Source organism: Ascaphus truei, chromosome 1, assembly GCF_040206685.1.
Source record: "Ascaphus truei isolate aAscTru1 chromosome 1, aAscTru1.hap1, whole genome shotgun sequence".
Classification (NCBI taxonomy): Eukaryota; Metazoa; Chordata; class Amphibia; order Anura; family Ascaphidae; genus Ascaphus; species Ascaphus truei.
The window spans coordinates 395,606,680-395,627,662 of NC_134483.1; the positions used below are offsets into that span (position 1 = coordinate 395,606,680).

The window sequence follows — 20,983 nt, forward strand, 5'->3', positions numbered from 1 at the left end:
ACATAGACACTCATTCACAAAAATACACACACATACAGTATATAGAGCAAACATAGATACAGGTAGACACATTAAAACACTTGCAAAAATGCTTTCTCAGGCAAATGCATACATACTTGAACAAAAACACACACACATAAATATGTATACACATAAATATGTATACACATACTGTATGTACTGTACACTCAAAGACACAATTGCACATACTACTGTACAGAAGGTAGGGAATGCTGAGAGAGATACTGTAGCTGCCTCTCCCCTATAGCTCAGTCTGTAGTTGCAGGCTTAAAAGCTTCTGTTCATTCCCCACAGCCCCTCCTCCACTCCCACATCAGCCTGTCTGTGTCAGCAGCAGCAGCAGCACTTGGAGAACTAGCTGCTGTCTGTATGAAGTATAGGAAACGCCGGCGGAAGTGAACTGCAGCTTTAAATACTGCTACAACTACAGTACACTACTTCTGAGTTGCGGGGGTCACACTACATAGTCCAAAAGTTGGGGATACATTTGAGGTTTACCCAACATTGTGAGGTATTGAGCCTCCTCCCCTTCCTTTTTTCGCTCCATCCCTCTCGTTGTTTTTGCTTATGCGTGCAGGGTGGCTGCCACTCCAAGGACTTACATCCACATGAAAAACGAGTGAAAGAAACAGATGGACTGACAGCTCAAGTGACGTCTCTACTGAGGCGGGGAGGTCTCTGTAAATGGCAAAGCTGGAAGAGTAGGCGTGGGTTTAGCCCTGACTGGGGACTAGAAAAAACCAAGGGAATTGCGAGAAGCGGGCGCTGTCCACTTATCTGCTGGTGCTGAACTCTGGCTCCACGCCAGCTGCAGCTCCTGCCCTCAGCTCAGGGGGTGGGTGGGGGGAGAGAGAAACAGGCAGCCAGGCACACACTGACAAATTGCAGACATTTATCGTGTTCAAAACAGCCTAGCAACTTGAGGATAGCAGACCAAGGAGTCAACAAACAAGAATCCACATTGCTTTGGGCATCATCTCATCACTTGTCGCCGGGATCTTCTTTTCTTTTTATTACATCGTTTTTGGGATTGAATTACAAGTCACTGCCACTTTTGAAATCACATCAAGGCTTCCATAATTCTGGATACTTTTTGTTATATCCAGGTAAGAGGTTTGTGTTTTGTTTGCATATATTGTTATATTAATACTTTATGGGGGGTTTGCTCCACAGATTTTAATATGGGATGGCAAAAACAATAATTAAAATAGAAATATTTTGTGACTGATTGTGGGTTTTGGATTAAAAAAGAAAAACAAGCTATGTCACAAACAGAGCTACAGTAGAAGATCATTTTCGTATAGTAATATAACATGTATCTAGTAATACTGTACAATATTACATGTTTATTGAACTGATTCTTTCTGAAATAAGATTTGATCGACACTATTTTGGGGCGCTTTTTATGTTGAGTTTAAAGAAGATACAACACTACCTCCACCGTTAAATTATAATGTATAACTATCCTATACAGAGAAGAGATTCTGTGGTTCATTAACAATACACAACATGTTATTTCACAAATAACAACCTGAACAGAGTGAGCAACACATTTCAAAAGTCTCAAAAGATATTCTAGCTGGCTAAGTTTTGGAAGTGAATCCTAGAGTTGCTGGGTGTTGCTATTGATGGGATGTTTTGCATTAATTGCTCATATAAAACATTACTTTAAATGGGCAATAAGGCAAATTTAAAAAAAATAAGATAATTCTATCCAACAATCTATATTTTTAGGATTGACACTACACGTTGTGTGTTTAAAGAGCTACAGTAGACAGAATATTATTGTGAAGCATGCATTCCAGAAAAAAAATAATGAATAGAATACATGCAGTAATACTGTACCATGCTGAATTCTAGCATTTTTATTGACAAGAGAAGTAAAGACAGCGGGTAGACAGAGGTTTACTGTAGCTCTTTCAACAGACTACAACATGTCAACAAACTGTGTTTTGTCTATAATTGAACCTGTTAGATGTTCCCCAATTTCTCCAATGTTTATTGAATTGGGAAACCTAAAACTGTTTTGGCAAGGGGAATATTGGGCTTGCTGTTTCATGTGAGGTCATATGCGGTCATATGCGACAATGCTGTGTTGTAAGTTGTTTTCATTAAAATCTGCAACCATGTGGCTTCTATGACAGATTTGCACTAATCATAGTGATCTTGAAGAAACCCCATTTGTAAGCTGTATTAGAATTGATTGATGGCAATGAAAAAGTAGAACTCGGTTCAAGGCCACTGCCTCAGCTGCACTGGTTCTGACAACATGCATTCTGATACTTACATTACTACGGCATCTTGATAAATGTAATGTTAGCGAGGAAACTTTTTACCAATACAGTAAATCTTACTATTTTTAAAATACTTAATAACAATTGTGTAAAGTACACATTCTTAAATACTTATATAATACCTACTTAAAAAAATAGACGAAATATAAAAACAACTTAAATCATATTTCTTTTAGTATCAGGCAACATATACAAACCTGAATCGTATGTTTCATTTAATGAGCATGTAAAATTGCATTTCAATGGTAGCATCACATTTTACTCCCATGGAGTGTTTATTCCAGAGATACTGTATAGAGCAAGTCACATTGAATGTCCCTTTGCCTTAGGAGAGCATGTGAAACCTTTACCTATTGAGTCAGTCAGATAGGTGACACATAGGAATGACAGCTATATTTTAAAAGGAGGGCTCTTTTACTCAACCTTGCAGCTTCTATTTATTTTCTCTTAAATAGCAATAAATATACTCAATCAACATACCTTCTCTAACCACTTAAGAAAGAACAGAGACTAATTTGTTTTAAAAATAAATACAATAAATCATATTGTATTTTTTTAGATTTACTATATACAGTAAGTTTGAATACAAATATATGTAGTAATGTGGAAAAGCACTGAACTAGAAAAATAAATGGATCCTATGAACTCAAGTGTGCAATTTAATTTAAATAATATGTTAAACAAAAAAAATGTATTAGAGCAAAATGAAGTGGGCACCAGTCCACTTGATTAACTTCTGAATGAGTATCTTAGAAAAAACATGCTTTTGATCTCTGTAAATATATTTACTGCTTATGCTAGACTTAAAGATATGTATGAATGCTATGTTAACCTGTTTAGTAGTTTATTTGTTAGGCATACTTTATTTTGATGACAACAAATATAGATATGTCATAATTCACTGTCTACTTACAATTCTTTTTTTGTGTGGAAACTATAGATAGAGGACACATGAATAGCTGTAGTCTTTTGTGACCTTCATCTAAGGCCTTATTTATAGTAGAGCCAGCAGTGTGTGCACGTGACCGTGTGACATCACTCGCGTGCAAAATCTGCACTGCTGGCTGGAGGCATCGGGAGGTGACATGGAAGGCGTGGTGGAGGCATGGCCGTGATGTCTCGTGAGCAGTTCACCACCATGTGAGTCGGCCGTGACCAGACCGACACGCAGGGAAAACAATTTGGGAAATCTGTTAAAAACTTGCGTGCCTGGATGCGGCATTCGCACGCACTGTGTGCGCTTTCAATGCTCTGTATATGATTGTTTCCAACGGTGCACGGCAGAATGCGCACACGTGCCACCATTGTAAGCACAGCCTAACACAGTGCTTTTCAACCAGGGTCACGGGGCACCGAGGAGACCAGGCCGGGGTGCACACAGGGGAAATTTTGCGCACCCCTGGGTTAGAGTAAAGTACATGTTCTGCTTTCTTCATTTGTTTATTAACCGTAGCACATTATTCCTTTAGTTGCTGAACTGAATTCACACTTTGGAAGTATCAGTTCATTTAAATGTTAAGAATAAAGTAACATTTCTGTGTATTAATTGTTGCACATTTTGCAAAGTTTCTCTTGCATTTTGTTATAGTATAGTTGCCACATACAAGTATAGTAATTTACATATAACTCTTTTATAGAGGAACATTGTGTTGATGATGATTTCATCTCTAAAGCTGGTGATTTACGATTCTCACTGTATATAATTAAATACCTGGTTTGCTAGAGGTTTATTCGTGTTAGATAAACAGAAGTCTACTCACAACACAAACAAAACATCAACAAAATGTATGATGAGAGAGAGAGAGAGCGTGAGAGAGAGCGAGAGAGAGAGCGAGAGAGAGAGCGAGAGAGAGCGAGAGAGAGAGCGAGAGAGAGCGAGAGAGAGAGAGAGAGAGAAATATCCTCTAAAATGTGGCTGGGAGATATGCTAATTGATATGCACAGTATATTTAAATGTTTCCAATCCCTCACTTCCTAAAAGGATTTCCATTCCAACTATATAGAGTTGCTAAGCCCAAAGCACCAACCTAATGACTGAAATAGTGTCAGACCCAGCAGGACTAGAACCCACAACCACTGCTTTTCTAGACAGCAGCTCTCTTTCTCCCAGATTAATCTAAGTGCAGATTTTTTTAAATGCTCTTTTCATAAAAGCTTCTGCTTAAAAAAAAAATCTGTATTTTGTTAATTGGCTCAGTTAAAGAGTATAAGATTGTGGAAGAAAGCACTGAAAGTTGTAATTAGAAACAAAATTATGGAGGAAATTAAAAATAATTTACTGAATGATCAAATAAAATGTGTGGGTGGATCCCAGCAAATAATAAAAAATAATATTATAAAAGAGTTTAGTATGCATTATAAATAATGGGAAGTCCACTGATGCTGAGAGAAAGTAAAGTTGTATGATTGATCTTATGAAGTTACACGTGTTGTATAGGACAAAAGAACAGTCATTTGCAACAAAACTCGTGCTAAATTGTTTGTAAGGGGCCCAGGGAAAGTATAAACAGTGAATCTGTCACTATTACTAACCCTCTCACGTCAATGGTTTCAGTAACAAATGCCTTTTTTTACTTTACAAGTTTTGTAAGTACTGTTCCTCAATGGTAAAGCTTTTCCAGACTAAATACTTAAACACAAATCTTGTAATGAATTTTAGTTAGACGAGAAGCCTAAATTGCCTATGTTGACATTTTGTAAAAGATTTTGCTCTCCATTGTTTTCAGATAAATGTTGTCTCACATATGTGATTGTAACAGAGCCTGATACTGTATAATGAATCTTTAGTAATCAATCTGGGTTTCATTTGAATTTTTTAGTTTTCCCACATATAGTAATGCAGATTGAAACATTTATTCCACTGGATTAGAAGCAGGTTTAGAATAGGTTTGAAGAAGGTAATGATTTGGCACAAGTAATATTACATTGCTTTGTTTTTATCCATATAAGGTTAGTTCTAACCTTATATGGCACCCTGTGGTGTTTTTCATCATGGAAATTACTGTGGTCATTAAAAGTTCCTGCTTTCATTCTGCTGCAGCAATAAAAGAAAAACAACACTATTCTAGTTTCCAAAGTTTATTTATGGTCGCTGAGATGATACATAGTGAATTTGGGGTATGGACAGAGATGTTTCTTGAATATTATACAATATGTATAGCATACTTACACCAACAAGACCTGGGACTGTGTTTATAGACATTATTGCAGTATACAAATTAAAGGCCTATGTTGAGATACAGTACTGTCGCGGCCCCTTTTAACCTCCAACATCCCCGAAAAAATTCGGGGATGTTTTCTGTCTCTCACCCGTCTTTCACGGACTTTTCCGCGCGGCCCGAAATCACCAGATAGCGCTAATAGCGCTAGACAATGAAAGTGCCCGCAGGCGCCCAAAACTGCCAAAAATGGCCCGCATCTGCCCGCGATCTGCCCGCGATTTTTAAAATCGCGGGGAAAAGGCTGCAGGAGGCTAAAGGCGGCCACCACTGTAGGTCCTAATATACTGCCCCTACATTGCCAGTAAATATCATGGAAACTATGTTTACCCTCAAGAATTTTGGTCTTTTTTCACAAATAAATGCAAAGCCAAAGGCACACATGCAATAATGTGTACACAGATAAAAAAAAACATAATTTACAGTATCTGCAGATTCTAGGATTGTCTCTTTTCCACATAAATTAATAAAGATAGTAAAATCTCTTCAAAGTTTTTTGTTACAATAAAAAAAACTAAGAGCATACTGTACTTATTTAAAACAAGAGAAAGAACATGAAACACAGACAGAGCTCAGTGCACATCAAGTGAAACCTATACACGGTACAGTGCCTACATATATATGTATAGATATCTATTAAATAAAATGGTCTTTTAGTTTAACATTTTGGCCAAAGTGTTGTAAGCCCCTGAGCCACTACACGGCAGACCAAATCTCAAGCGCCCCTAACACTAATATAAATTCTTAATAACGTGTGTATTACTAGGAAGAATGATTTATAATAAATCTGTCAAAATTAGTTGCATAGTTCTAAGTCTGATTGAAGCTTTTATTAACCTGTACATTACCAGGAAAAGCACTCTGTATTAGATTTGTCACAATCATACTGCAAGCAAGCAAGTTCCCCAGAGAGTGGGAGATGCTATGGAGTGAGCTTTTAACCATTTAAATGTGCGAGGGGGTGAGCTTCAACAAGATAGGAAGGGCCACCTTCCAATCAGCTAAGACCAGCTGAACAAGAATTGTAAAACATACAGGACACTTGCAAGCTCATATTAAACCCCCAAATTAACCACAACATATATATAAGCATATAAGTGTCACAGAGGAGTGCTACTGAGCATGGCAATATATATTTAAAACCAGAGACAGAACATGAAATACAGACAGAGCTCAGTGCACATCCAGTGAAACTTATACACGGTACAGTGCCTAAATATATATTTATAGATATCTATTAAATAAAATGGTCTTTTAGTTTAACATTTTGGCCAAAGTGTTGTAAGCCCCTGAGCCACTACACGGCAGACCACATCTCAAGGGCCCCTAACACTAATATAAATTCTTAATAATGTGTGTATTACCAGGAAGAATGATTTATAATAAATCTGTCAAAATTAGTTGCATAGTTCTAAGTCTGATTGAAGCTTTTATTAACCTGTACATTACCAGGAAAAGCACTCTGTATTAGATTTGTCACAATCATACTGCAAGCAAGCAAGTTCCCCAGAGAGTGGGAGATGCTATGGAGTGAGCTTTTAACCATTTAAATGTGCGAGGGGGTGAGCTTCAACAAGATAGGAAGCGCCACCTTCCAATCAGCTAAGACCAGCTGAACAAGAATTGTAAAAGCTCATATTGAACCCCCAAATTAACCACAACATATATATACGCATTTAAGTGTCACAGTAGCTCAGTAGCACTCCTCTGTGACACTTATATGCTTATATATATGTTGCAGTTAATTTGGGGGTTCAATATGAGCTTGCAGGTGTCCTGTATGTTTTAAGAGCATACTTAGTAAGCAGTGGTATTCCACAATACACTTTCTAGCGAAGGAATATTTACTAAGAAGTATTACTCCATAAGACATCTTCTGGAAGACACCGTACAAACCATTCATGATCATGGACCATAAAGTGACATATTTACTAAGCAAATTTATTCCATAAAACACCTTCCTAAAAAGACCCTTACAGTCCATTCACTTGAACTGTCAGATAGGTGCCATATTTACAGTACTGGATAGTGACTTATTGAGTAGTACTGCTTAGGAGGGCTTAGTCTCCTTACAGCCTCTTCAAGAAAATAGGTGGTTAAACAGTCAAATATGTTAGGAACTGAGTGATCCCTGGTTCAGGTAACATACAAATACAAATTAAAAAGGAAAAGCATAGACTGCTGCTTTAAATCTCCTGGCTTCAAAAAATGGGGCAGCCATTGTCTTAAATCAGCCACACATGAAAAGAAGGAGGGGGGGAGGTTTGATAACGTCTGCTATATCTTTGTATGTGTGTATATATATATATATATATATATATATATATATATATATATATACTGCTGCGGCCGAGTTTATTTGAGCATTTGCCCGGTCTCGGCCGCAGCAGTAACCAGGCGCGCGCCGGGATGTGCCTGGCGCGCGCCAAAGCCGCGGAGGAGCGCCCTCCAATCGGGGCTTTCTCCCTCCGCTCACCGGGTACGCCGGGTCCCCCGGAACCCCCTGCCGCCGTCCCCCACATCGCGGGACACTGGACGCGCGTGCAGGGGGCGCAGGCACCCGATGACACGTGACCGCGCGCCGAGGGAGTGCGGCTAGCATGCCGGGGCATCCCCAGGCTTGCGAAGCTAGCCGCACTCAGATAAAATGTGCCGCCTCTGTATATACACACTGTATGTATCTATATATATATCTATATACAGATATATAGATATAGATATAATTATATAATCAAGAATGAATAGATGATACCGTTCTATGGCTAACAAAATGCTTTTATTTGTGCAAGCTTTTGAGATACACTGATTCTTTTTCTGGCGGTGTTACATTGAATAAAGCATGCAAGGGTTTTACTTTAAAACAGTGTCTCTTGGAATGTTACAGTAACTGTGACTGAAACCTATCACTGCCCCTGTGTAGTATGCAATTTATGACTTGAGGTGTTAAATAGTCCCTGAATGTTAGTGATGTAAGAGTGTGTGTGTGTGTGTATGTAAGTATGAAAAAATAAATAAAGAGCCCACAGTGTATACAGCGCTTTACAAAAGGTGCGTGTGGAGTGGGAGTGTATATCAATGGTGTGGGTAAGTGTGGAAATGTAAGAGGGTGTTGAATATCTAAAAGTGTGTGTAGATATTATATGGTCCCTATTGGTATATTGGGATGGAATTACATACTAGAGTATTTGTATTTGTAAGATACAGCTGGGTGTCCATACATATAGCGCAGTATGTTACTTCCCATGAGTGGGCACAGGGCCATTACCACTCATGGGAAGAGAGTTCTCTCGTGTCAGTAGTGACTCATAAAACTGCAGTCTCGGTTTAGGCTACTGCTAAGTGTCCCGAAACAGTTATATATATACATTGACATTATATCACTTCACTATATTTACTACATACTACATTTACATTATATCACTACACTATATTTACTACATACTACATTTACATTATATCACAGGAAACCATTATCGTTACAATGACAAAGAAGCATATACAGTATGTATGTACCTATGTAACTTTGAATGCTATAATAAGAATGCATACTACTTATCACATTTAATGGTATTATTACTAAGTGACTGCAAAAGAAAAGACAACAGTGTGTGATAAGTAGTATGCATTCTTATTATAGCATTCAAAGTTACATAGGTACATACATATACAGTATGCTTCTTTGTCATTGTAACGATAATGGTTTCCTGTGATATAATGTAAATGTAGTATGTAGTAAATATAGTGTAGTGATATAATGTCAATGTAGTAGTTGTGTAGCTATAAATAATTGAAAATAAAAACTAATTATACTGTAAATTAAGTTGTTTTATATTTTACCTTTTTACCTTATGTTTTACGTAGCAATTTAGTATTAAAACGTTAAAATACATATATTATCCTCTCTTTAACTTACTGATTCACCTTATTGACTTTAATCATGCTCTTTTGCATTTTCTACTACTGCTGCATGTCTCTCTTTCTCAACCGTACTACTAACCATTCTGTTTCTCATATCATACTTTCTCAGCATATACTGTATCTCTTTTAAGCTGCCTATGACATAACTTATTTGTTGTAATTCCCTCTCTTTTGCTCTATTTCACTCTCTTGCCTCATTAACTCTACTTTTTTTTCCTTCCCTCAAGAATCACTTATTTTTCTTTTGCATCATAACCAGCTGCACCCTTGACCCAATTTATAAACTGTTCCTTTAAACACAATGTGGATATGCAGAATGAATGAACCATTCTGTCTTAATGGTGGGTCCCCACGCACCCCAACAGAAGGGCTTGATAGTTTCAAGATCTACAGTTTCCCAGCAGACTAATCTAAATTTGTAGCTAGCATTTTTAGTTACTAATTTTTAAGTATTAAGCGAAAAACTAAATTGGACGTGCTTTATGCTTGGTGCATGTGACATTTTTTTTCCATTTTGGCTTACATTTTGTTTTGTAGAGGGATACTATATCTTTTTTTTAAATAAAAGTGACAATGTCTTTTTCAAATATAGTCTTGACAGTGCGGTGCAGATGTTCTAATTGAATGCTTATATTGCGTCTATGTTTCTATTCAATATGTGCTTCTCCAACACTGGGAAGCAGCTAGACATCATTTTGAATAGGAGTCTTAATATCAAATAGATCAATATCTTCATGGAGACCTCATATATTATACTATTTAGTATGCTATTTTACTGTTGACCTTATCAACATTCCCATTGGTTAATTAATGTAGGTTATTTTAGCCTAATATATGTAAAATAAATGATAATTAACTGGTTTTCCTGCTAATGATCATTGCCACCTGCGTGGCCAAGCAAATGTTGCGATACATTTGATTAACCATAATTCCTGTGAGAAACTTTCTATGCACTGTATCTATGAAAATGATATATCATTTATTTTCCACACAAACTGTGCTTCTCATCTGTCTCTTAAAGTACATGCCCCAAGGAATTCAAATATGGTTAGCACTGTAAATGCATGACACAAATATTCATGACTACTAACTTCATACTTTGCATCATAATTTCTCATACCAGCTCAGAGTATTCATTAAATCACTAGATGCTTTCGCCCTGGGTCCCCTGAGAATACTGATACCAAAGACAGTTTTGATAAATAAAGGCACAAATTAGTAAGACTGTGTAAGACTCTTTACACCTGAATTTGTTAGAGCTGAACACTAAAGGTCATAGCTATTAATGCCAAGGCAAAACTACCATCTAGTATAACAATACTCCTATAAAAGTATATATTCTGAAAAAAACATGCTTCAAGAATTTTTAGACATGGGTAACACATTTCCATTTATAAAAATTCTGCCCATTAATTTTTGTTGAAAACAATGGTCTTTATATTGTTTACTGTACATACATTTATACTAATGTCATACTTTGCATTCAAATGTCTGCTCTTCACTTACCTAAACAATATGAAGGAATGTCATTCCCAAATGTCAAACTGTTTAATAAAATAGAGATTTTTCCATATTCTGGGGAATGGATACAAAAAAAGAGAGTTGCACAAATGGTACCCTTGAAAAAGAATTGTTTTACCCAAATGACCCAAAGTATTTTTTACATGTGAAAAACTATAATGTCTAGAGATACAGCCAGAGCATGGCAATTTCTGTGGTACACAGTGACACAATATTCAGCTAATATTAGATACTTACCGCTCATGGTAAATCCATAATTTGAGCCAGGGGTGATGAATCAACATTTAAAAATGTGTGTGTGTGTGGAGGGGGTTGGGGGGTGGGGGGAGGGATAAAGATATGCTGGATGAGCTGAGTCAAGTAACAAACATGATTGATCAGATGAAACAACAACAATTTAAGTTACCAAACTCACACTTATACTCCTATCCCAAAGCTAGACCGTATGTGAATGAGATGATACACAAACATAAGAATTTTTTGGGAAAAAATACAATAGTCTCAGCTATATATTTGAGGAACTCAAGATTTAAGCAAACGTTTTTTATATAATCCAATGTTAATGGTCAATGCAAAAAAAGCTTTGACAAAGACATACTAAAGTTGGAAGAAAGATTTCCCAGAGATATTCACATTTGATAAGATCTTTAAATATCAGGAAGCAAATTTAAAAAAGCTAAGTGAAACGATAATGCATGAAACACATGTCAAGGTGTTAAATAGGGCCTATACTTTGCCCTGGCAGGTAAGTTATGCCTGTACATACTGTAGGAACTGGGAATATGCCTGAAATGTGGCTCAGAAACAGCAGATCTCAAACATTGCTTCTGGGAATGTAGGAAAATAAAACATTTCTGGAATAAAGTGGTACAATGTACAGTTACGTGCAGAAATAATTGGACACTGATAAAAGTTTTGTTATTTCGGTTGTGTACCAAAATAAATTCAAGTTACAGTTAACGTTAACATTGGAAAGGGTTTAGCAATTACATCTCTTTAATATGTAGCCCCTTCCTTTTCAAGGGACCAAAAGTATTTGGACAATTGACTTAAAAGCTGTTTCATGGACAGGTGTGGGCTATTCCTTCGTTATTTCATCATCAATTGAGCAGGTAAAAGGTCTGGAGTTGATTTCAGGTGTGGCATTCGCATTTGGAAGCTGTTGCTGTGAACCCACAACATGCGGTTAAAGGAGCTCTCAATGCAAGTGAAACACAGCATCCTTAGGCTGCAAAAAAAATAAAAAAATCCATCAGAGAGATAGCACTTTTTTCTTTTGAAATATAAATAACTCAGATAATGTTTAGTGATCTGGGTTATTTTAGCTCATCTTCACTTCTAGGAAGTGCTGATGAGCTTGGGCAACGAGCAGAGGTGGATATAAAGCCCCACTAGCTACATAGTGGTGACAGGGGGCACTTAAAAGGTCCTGCAAACTGAATTTATGCAGTTTGATGAATAAAAAAAACACAGTTAAGTTACATTGTATAATTTCTGTGTATGTTAAAAAGAGTTCATAAAGCCAGTTTTGTATAAACACTGAAGTTGAAAATTCTGTTTTAAGTTGCCTACAACTGCATTTATTCGTTGTCCTAGCCAGTCTCAGGATATTGAAATGACGTACATATACACTATCCCGTATCACAAGGATCTCAGAAAGAGTAGAACATATATATGTACTGTAATACATTTGGGTACTATTCATTAAGCAGTCTTCTGCCATAAGGCACCTTTTGGCATTGGAAGACACCTTACAGTCGAAAATGTGCCTAACTTTCACCAATGAAAACGAACCAGGTAAAATGTGCCCTTAATTGTCAGAGTTTGCAAGTGATTCACAAAGCATTAAGTAAATGTGCTTTGAAATGTCATTCAGTATACTAATTGGGGAAAATCTTTAAAATCACTAGATTGTTTTAGTAATTTTTTTTTAAATCGCTAGACTCGATTAGTGCTCGGACTACCTAAAACGCAATATAGAAAAGGTTCCCCAAGCACTTCATATGCTGAACCAAAGATAAATAATTAGCCGGTTCTCCAACTCACATTTCCTGGTTAGTCCAAGAAAGAATAATATGGGTGAAGACAATAAAATGATGGCACCAATTGACTTATGCAAAAGGATTAAATTGCCACAATCCGTGCTTTCGTTTGATCCATGCAATCTTGATAAAGCTTACGTCGATCAACGGAAACGTCACATTGTGGCAATTAAATGCTTTTGCTATATATAAGGCTCGCCCACCATATTTTGCTCACTGTCTGATGATATTTTGCAGAAACCTTTCTAATTTGGCAGCATTATTAGGCTTTTTAGGCTTTGTGAAACCTATCGCCAAATTTGGGTGAAGAAAAGGCTAAACATATTTAGGGCTATTTACGTAAACTGCTATCACCTACATTTTGTCGCATGCTTTTTTACTTAAATAGCCTAATCACTGTGCTTGTCCCTAATTTATCTTGCACTTTATAAATGCAATCTTACCTTTAATTTATTGCAGGAATGTAGTGTGACCACAAGTAATCCTAATTATTAGTCTGTGTAGTGAATAGGTTTACATGAAATAGAAGAGACCTGCAAATCACTGCATTGTGTGATGCATTAATGTTAACCTTAAATTAAAAAGTATATAACACAATATTGACAATAGCAATACTTGTTGCTCATTTATAATACAAGTATGTTAATATGCACACAGCATTAAGCAACATATTTAGTTATACTAAATAAATGATAAATGTGTATAGATGTCAATGGCTGAAACAAATATTCATATTTTATTTCTTCGATGAACACAGATATCTGTTTCTCTTTTTCTCCATTTATGTATACAGGCATTTACCCCATGCCTTTATGTTTTATATGTGTATATACTGTATTAAAATCATCTACATTTTCTACTAAACGTTACTTTTGACTCTTTTGGATTCCAGTGCAGTTTGTTTTATTTCTTTCATGTGCTGAAGAACCCATGTTTCATAGCTCAAATGTTATTGTTTGCAATGTTTAGTTTATTTTTTTATACTTTTATAGCTTTTAATTAAATGATAACTTTCTGTAAGCAGGGTCCATAACACAATGCAGAGCAACAATTGCTTCTTATACTGATAACAGAAAATAATATTTAATATTCCAAAATAAAGATGATAAATGAATATTTCTGAAATTAATATTTATATTTGTCTTTTTTTGTGTGACAGTAACTACATTTTAATATACTACAGCAAGGGGGCAAGACATTGTCTATAAAAAAAAACCATAGGCAGAACTGAATCTTTGACTGAAGATCTTGAAAATCTAATTTATGATAGCTAAGGAACCAGGAGATTAAGTGTTTTGAACATTTGCTTTTCTTTTTCACCTGTGTTGTATAATTAGGCTATCTAGTAGTTTTCTGTTTTGGTGGCATTTTGATGCAAGTAACTACAGTACAGGTGCAACTACCGGTTGTTGACCGAACCATGGGACAAAACCTCAGCAATTCTCCAAATATCCCGCAAGATGATCCACAGCAGGCTTAATGGCACATCGGATTAACACAGCGGGGGTCACCTGTCTATAAGAGATAGACTGAATCAGTTACTCTACCTGCACTCATCTGACAGGCGATCCTGGGGCTTATATTTTATTTTAATAATACAGTATTGTAGCAGGGATTCTCCGGAGCTGAACTGCATTGATTTCAGGCCCTGGAACCCCCTGCTTCATGGGTTACAGGCCCCGTTATGGGGTGCCAGTATCCCGGAAGCCATGTTTAAATTCTCCTGCGTCACGGCCCACATGATCGGGGGATTTTAACAAACCAGAGGGATACCGGCACCCATAACGGGGCCTGTAACATGGGAAGCAGGGGTTCCCCGGACCTGAAATCAATGTAATTCAGCTCTGGAGATCCCCTGCTACAATACTGTGGGACTAAAATAAAATAAAAGCCATGCGATCGCCTGTTAGAGGCTCGCAGGTAGAGTGACTGATTCAGTCTATCTCTTACTGTGCGTCTATTACAGACAGGTGAAGCCAGGTAGGATTGATACAGCAGGGACCCTCCTGGGTTAATCCGATAGGCCATTAGTCTGGCTACTGCAACCTCGCGACATACTAGAGGTTGCCATGCAAAACACGCACAGCAAACCGTCGACAACAGGCATTTGCACCTGTATGTGGGCAATTTCATAGCAACATTCCTATTTGTTACAATTTTAAAATTACTGGAATTATTTTGTTAAGTTCAAGGGCAATAAAGCTATGTATTTTGTATTCTTTAGAAGTCAGAAACCTAAGCAAAGAAATATATGTAACAGTGTTTCCCGCACTGTCTGGAAGATTCCCCTGTTACCAGGCGTTTGGTGCATGCTTATAAAAGGAAACTTATCAAAATGTGGCGCTCTAAATTATCAGTTAATACACAGTGATACTGGTGCAAACTATATCCAAAAATAAAAAAGGATATATATATATAAACAGTGATACTTATACAAATCAATGGTAAGATGCAGCTGTGACCCGGTAGAGGTTGCTCGGTCAATCCTCGTGATATGAAGTATGAAGAAATGTCCGGGAAGCGCAATATGTGAAAAGAAATACAATTCGTGATAGTGCAATATTGTTAAAATTAAAATCTGGATTTAATATCTTGGCTCAATAGTTAATACTCACAAACGTGAGAGGGTATAGGGCACATAAAGGTATCTTTTTATATGCTGCTCACTCGGTGGACAGGAGATGCAGAACTCAATGTTCCCCCAGATATGTGGACTCCCAAGCACCTTAATAGAAGATAAAACTGGACATAGTGCAGACCGTCTGAACAATTTATAATGGATAAGTGAAAAAGGGGATTACACTCACATGGTATCAGTTAAAAACAAGCATTTAGATCTCTCTGGATCTCGTTGGCCAGATGGATGGTGTCTCCTCTTCCCCTCTCTCGTGGCGTGCGTTCCAGCGGTGCGTTCCACTCAACCGGAAGTGATGTCATCCGCTACGTCCACTTCCTGGGGTTTCGGCCGGCGCTGAAGGAAAACGTCACTCTACGCGTTTCACCACATAGGTTTCATCAGGAGTGACGTTTCAGTGGATAGGGGCGGTGTATATACCCTAATTCTGGGTCTCATTAGTCAGAAAAACACCTGATACTACTTTAACTCATAGTATACATCTGTGGCTATAATGAGCTATACAAAAATGCTATCTCTCTATTGCACACATATCAAATTTATAAGTTAACTCATATATGTTGTGCAAATAACATTTTTGGTATACAGTTCTTAAAAATACATATTATTTATACAATCATTTTAAAATACATCAGGTTTGTTAAAAATATATATTTGGTTAAAAATATATATATACTAGTTTGGTGCATGCTACCTGTTGGCTCTCAGAATGCTGAGTGGTCCGCCAATGGTTGTGGGGACTTCTTGTGATGACTCGGGATATTCCCTGTACCTCTCTCCCATCTCCTGTGACTGCCCCTGCCCTTCTCCCATTGCCGCAGCGCGTTCCCCGTAGGTCCCGTGTACCCACACATTCCCTGTGCCCCGGCTCTAACCCTCCCCGCTCCCTTGCTCCCGCGGTCACGGCATTACCTGTTCCTGTAGCGCCACCTGACCCTTTGCCTCCTCCTGGCGTGGTGCCCGAGGCGCGGCGCTCTGCGTGCCTGGTGACGCGTCCGGTGCGTGCACTCCCCCAATCCTCGGAGGGCACGCGCACACACTCCGCCACGGCACTTCCTGACTCACCTATCTCCTCCGATATGCCGCTGTACGCCATCGCGCAGTCTAACGTCGCGCGCATGTTCCCCTTCGTTGAACTCCGTCCGCCCCCTGCGGTCTTCCCTTGCTCCATGCGATCCCTTGCTGGGTTGCAACCAGTGCACGAGCACTCCCACCTTACAGAGGGCACACGCACAGGTTCCTCTTGTCCTGTTTCCCAGGTCTCCGCCTCCCAATCCCTTCAGGCCTTTCCCCTGTCCGCCCCTTCTGTCTCCTCCTCTTCTCTTCCTGTCCTATCCTTGTCTTCTCCCACTTCTCACTCTACTCCTCCCCTCTCTCCCATTGGTAACTCCTCCTTTATAATCCCTGTCTGTCCACTTCTTCCCCGCTCTGCATAGTTCCTGTTTCCCTGTGTGTACCTGACCTATGCTTTGCGCTCTCCGTGTACTCCCTGTATCCTGCTCCTGTGATTTATTGGATCTCCCTGGTTTTGACCCCTGCTCGTCCTGCACTACTCTGCTATCTGGTATCCCTGTGAACACTGCTATGCCCTCTACTACCTTAACCTCTGGACTCCTGGATCTGGCACACGGACATGACAATTCTCTCGGACAATCCCCAGCGTTGCAAGTATATGCTAACAGCTCTTTCTACAGGCCCAGCAACGCTATACCACTGTGGCTTGCTCCCACTGCTGTGGGTGTGTGGTATCATACCGTTCCCACCTCGGTACTGGGGTCTAGCCAGGTCTGCGGGCATGCAGGCTTGACATTATGCAGAGCCCAACAAACGCAGACTCCCCCGAGGTGGGTGCAGTATTTGAGATCACTATTCCCTTAGAGACTTTTCAACTCGTCAGTGATCAGCTGTCCACTCTCTCCCAGCGATTAACTAATGCCTCTCTTCCGGAGTCCCGCAGGGCTTCTACGCCACCTGTGGCTACCTATGCCAGCCCTGTCCCACGGATTCCGTCTCCAAACCACTATGATGGGAATCCCCTTAACTGCCGCGGTTTCCTCAATCAATGTGAGGTACAGTTCTAAATGTCCCCTTCTCTGTTTCCTACTGGCCGTGCCAAAATTGCTTATATCTACGCTCTGCTTACCGGAGACGCCCTTGCCTGGTCCTCCCCCTTTGGGAGCGTAGATGCAAAATAACGCAGGACTATATGTTATTCAGACGCGAATTCCAACTTGTGTTTGATACCCCTGCTCGGCGCGATTCAGCTGCATTTGCTCTCTTTCATATTTCTCAGGGTCGTAAGTCTGCTGCCAAATACGCCATCGGGTTCTGTACCCTGGCCGCCGAAGTACAGTGGAATGATGAAGCCCTCACCGCTGCGTACTGGCATGGACTCTCCGATACGTTTAAAGATGATCTGGCTACTCACGCCCGACCTACGTTCCTGGAGGAACTCATCAACTTATGCGTAAGCATGGATCAGCGTACGCAGGAGTGACGACATGAGAGACAATGTTCCCGTTCTTCTTCCCCTGCCTTTTCTCACATGTCAGCCGTTACTCCCCTCTTGGCCCTGGAGGTACCAGAACCTATGCAGGTTGGCAGCCAACAACTCCAGGCAATGGAGCGAACGCGCCGGCGCCAGAACAGGCTGTGTTTCTACTGTGCTTCCTCGGAACATCGTCTCCAGAATTGTCCCTTGAAGCCGGGATGGGCACACCCTGTAAAGGTAGAGGGTCTTCTGCTGGGTACTGTCTCTCATAACCCCTCTCCTCCCAACACTCTTCCTAAGAGGTTTGTACTACCAGCCACGCTGGAGGGTCCCAACCTCATCATTAAGGTTGAATCATTCATCGATTCCGGATCAGGCGGTAATTTCCTGGACCAGCAGTTCGCATTGGAGAATCAAATTCCCATGGTCAGAAGGAAGAGCCCAGTTGGCCTTGAAGCCATCGACGGACGACCACTTCAACCGGCTTACATCATTTGGGAGTCTATTCCCCTCACCTTGACCCTGGCTGATGGTAACAAGGAGGTAATTGTCTTTGACGTTTTCCAATCTCCTTCTGTACAGATTCTATTAGGATTGCCTTGGCTCCAACTCCACAATCCGCACATTGATTGGTCCGGTACCCTACCCATAAAGTGGCCTTCAGCTGCAGGGACTACGGCAGTGCTGCCTCCCGTGCTCGTGCTTGCTGGACTCAACTCGGTACCCACCGATCATTCGTCTCTGCCCGTCGTGTACCATGAGTACTTGGACGTATTCAATAAAGTACAAGCTGAGGTCCTCTTTCCTCATCGTCCGTACGATTGCCCAGTCGACCTCATCCCAGGGACTGTCCTGCCTAAGTCGAAATCTTACCCACTCTCCGTTCCGGAGACCGAGGCCATGACTGCTTATATTCAGGAAAATCTGGAAAAAAGATTCATCCGCAACTCCACCTCTCCTGCCAGGACTGGTTTTTTTTTGTGAAAAAGAAGGATGGATCATTGAGACCATGCATCGACTTCCGCGGTCTCAACAAGATCACGGTGAAAAAACGGTATCCGCTCCCGCTCATTTCTGAACTGTTCGATCGTCTCCAAGGAGCCTCCATCTTCTCAAAACTTGACTTAAGGGGTGCCTATAACCTCATTCGTATAAAAGAAGGAGACGAGTGGAAAACAGCATTTAACACCCGTTCGGGACACTATGAATATCTTGTTTTGCCTTTTGGGCTGTACAACGCTCCAGCCGTGTTTCAGGAATTTATGAACGACATCTTCCGTGATGTATTGGGAACTTTTGTCATTGTCTATCTAGACGATATTCTGATCTTTTCTAAAAATTTGGAGGAACATATTCAACATACCAAACTTCTGCTCTCCAGGCTTCATGCTAACCGTCTTTACGCCAAGATGGAGAAATGTTTGTTTCACCAGGCCTCCACGTCTTTTTTAGGCTACGTTATCTCCAGCCAGGGTTTTTCCATGGACCCAGAGAAACTAAAGGCGGTTCTCGACTGGCCACTTCCCAATTTGCTCAAGGCTGTGCAACGTTTTCTTGGCTTTGCCAATTACTACAGGAAGTTTATAAAGAATTTTTCTTCAATTGCACTTCCCATCACCGCCTTGACCAAAAAGGGCGCCGACGTCTCATCTTGGTCACCTGAGGCCTTTGCAGCCTTTGAGACTCTCAAAAAGGCATTCGTGTCTGCCCCCATCCTTCGTCATCCGGATACCTCCCTCCCCTTTACTCTAGAGGTAGACGCCTCAGACGTAGGAGCCGGTGCAGTTCTTTCACAGAGGACATCTCCTCAAGAGAAACTCCACCCTTGTGGTTTTTTTTCACGGAAATTTTCAGCAGCAGAGAAAAATTATGATGTCGGTAATCGTGAACTTTTGGCCATCAAAATGGCGCTCCAGGAGTGGAGACATCTTCTGGAAGGTTCCAAGGAACCAATCGCCATCCTCACCGACCACAAAAACTTTTTATATATTGAGGGGGCTCGCCGCCTGGGTTCCCGCCAGGCTCGCTGGTCACTTTTCTTCTCCCGCTTTAACTACACCATATCCTACATTCTACATTCCGGGGACCAAGAATGTTAAAGCGGATGCTCTCTCCCATCAGTTTGCCTCTGAGACTGAAGCTAAAGAAATTCCGGAACCTATTCTTCCGGCGAAGTGCATAATCGCTGCCAACAACTTTGACATACTAGATGAGATTCACAAGGCACAAGCACACATTCCCAGCAGGTTCAGGGTACCAGAAGGACGTCTCTACGCGGCTCCACATTTCCGCCATAAAATCCTCCTTTGGGGTCATCCTCTAGAGCAGTAGGGCATCCAGGCTTCAAGAGAACCGCAGACCTCATTAAACGGACTTTTTGGTGGCCTAAGATGAATCAAGACATTTTTGAATTCACGTCCGCCTGTCCTGTATGTGCCCAGAGTAAAACCCTCCATCATAAACCTTCGGGACTGCTTCTACCTCTTCCCATCCCTGAACAACCCTGGAAACACATCTCGATGGATTTTATTGTTGAGCTGCCTATTTCCAGGGGGATGAACACTATCTTAGTCGTTGTTGATAGATTTTTGAAACAGGCCTATTTTGTGCCCCTCAATGGTCTTCCCAACTCTGCCACCTTAGCGGACGTCTTCTCGAAAGAGATCTTCAGGTTGCATGGCGTTCCCACGTCTATCGTCTCTGACCGTGGGTCGCAGTTCATTTCCAAATTCTGGCGGGCCTTTTCTCAAAGATTGGGTATCTCTCTCTTATTCTCATCAGGATACCATCCACAAACCAATGGCCAAACGGAAAGGATGAACCAAACCCTTGAACAGTATCTT

General features: G+C 40.2%; 1 protein-coding gene across 3 annotated transcripts in view; it reads left to right on the top strand.

Annotated features, from left to right (window-relative positions):
* The first annotated feature begins 395 nt into the window (after positions 1–395).
* The window catches only part of FSTL5 (follistatin like 5), an 816,421-nt gene continuing 795,833 nt past the window's right edge, over positions 396–20,983 (top strand). For 2 of the 3 annotated variants that reach the window (XM_075612304.1, XM_075612322.1), the window contains exon 1: positions 396–1,127. The gene's annotated coding sequence lies outside the window, so the exon portion shown is untranslated. The remainder of the gene's footprint in view (positions 1,128–20,983) is intronic. The other variant, XM_075612313.1, reaches the window with a different exon arrangement.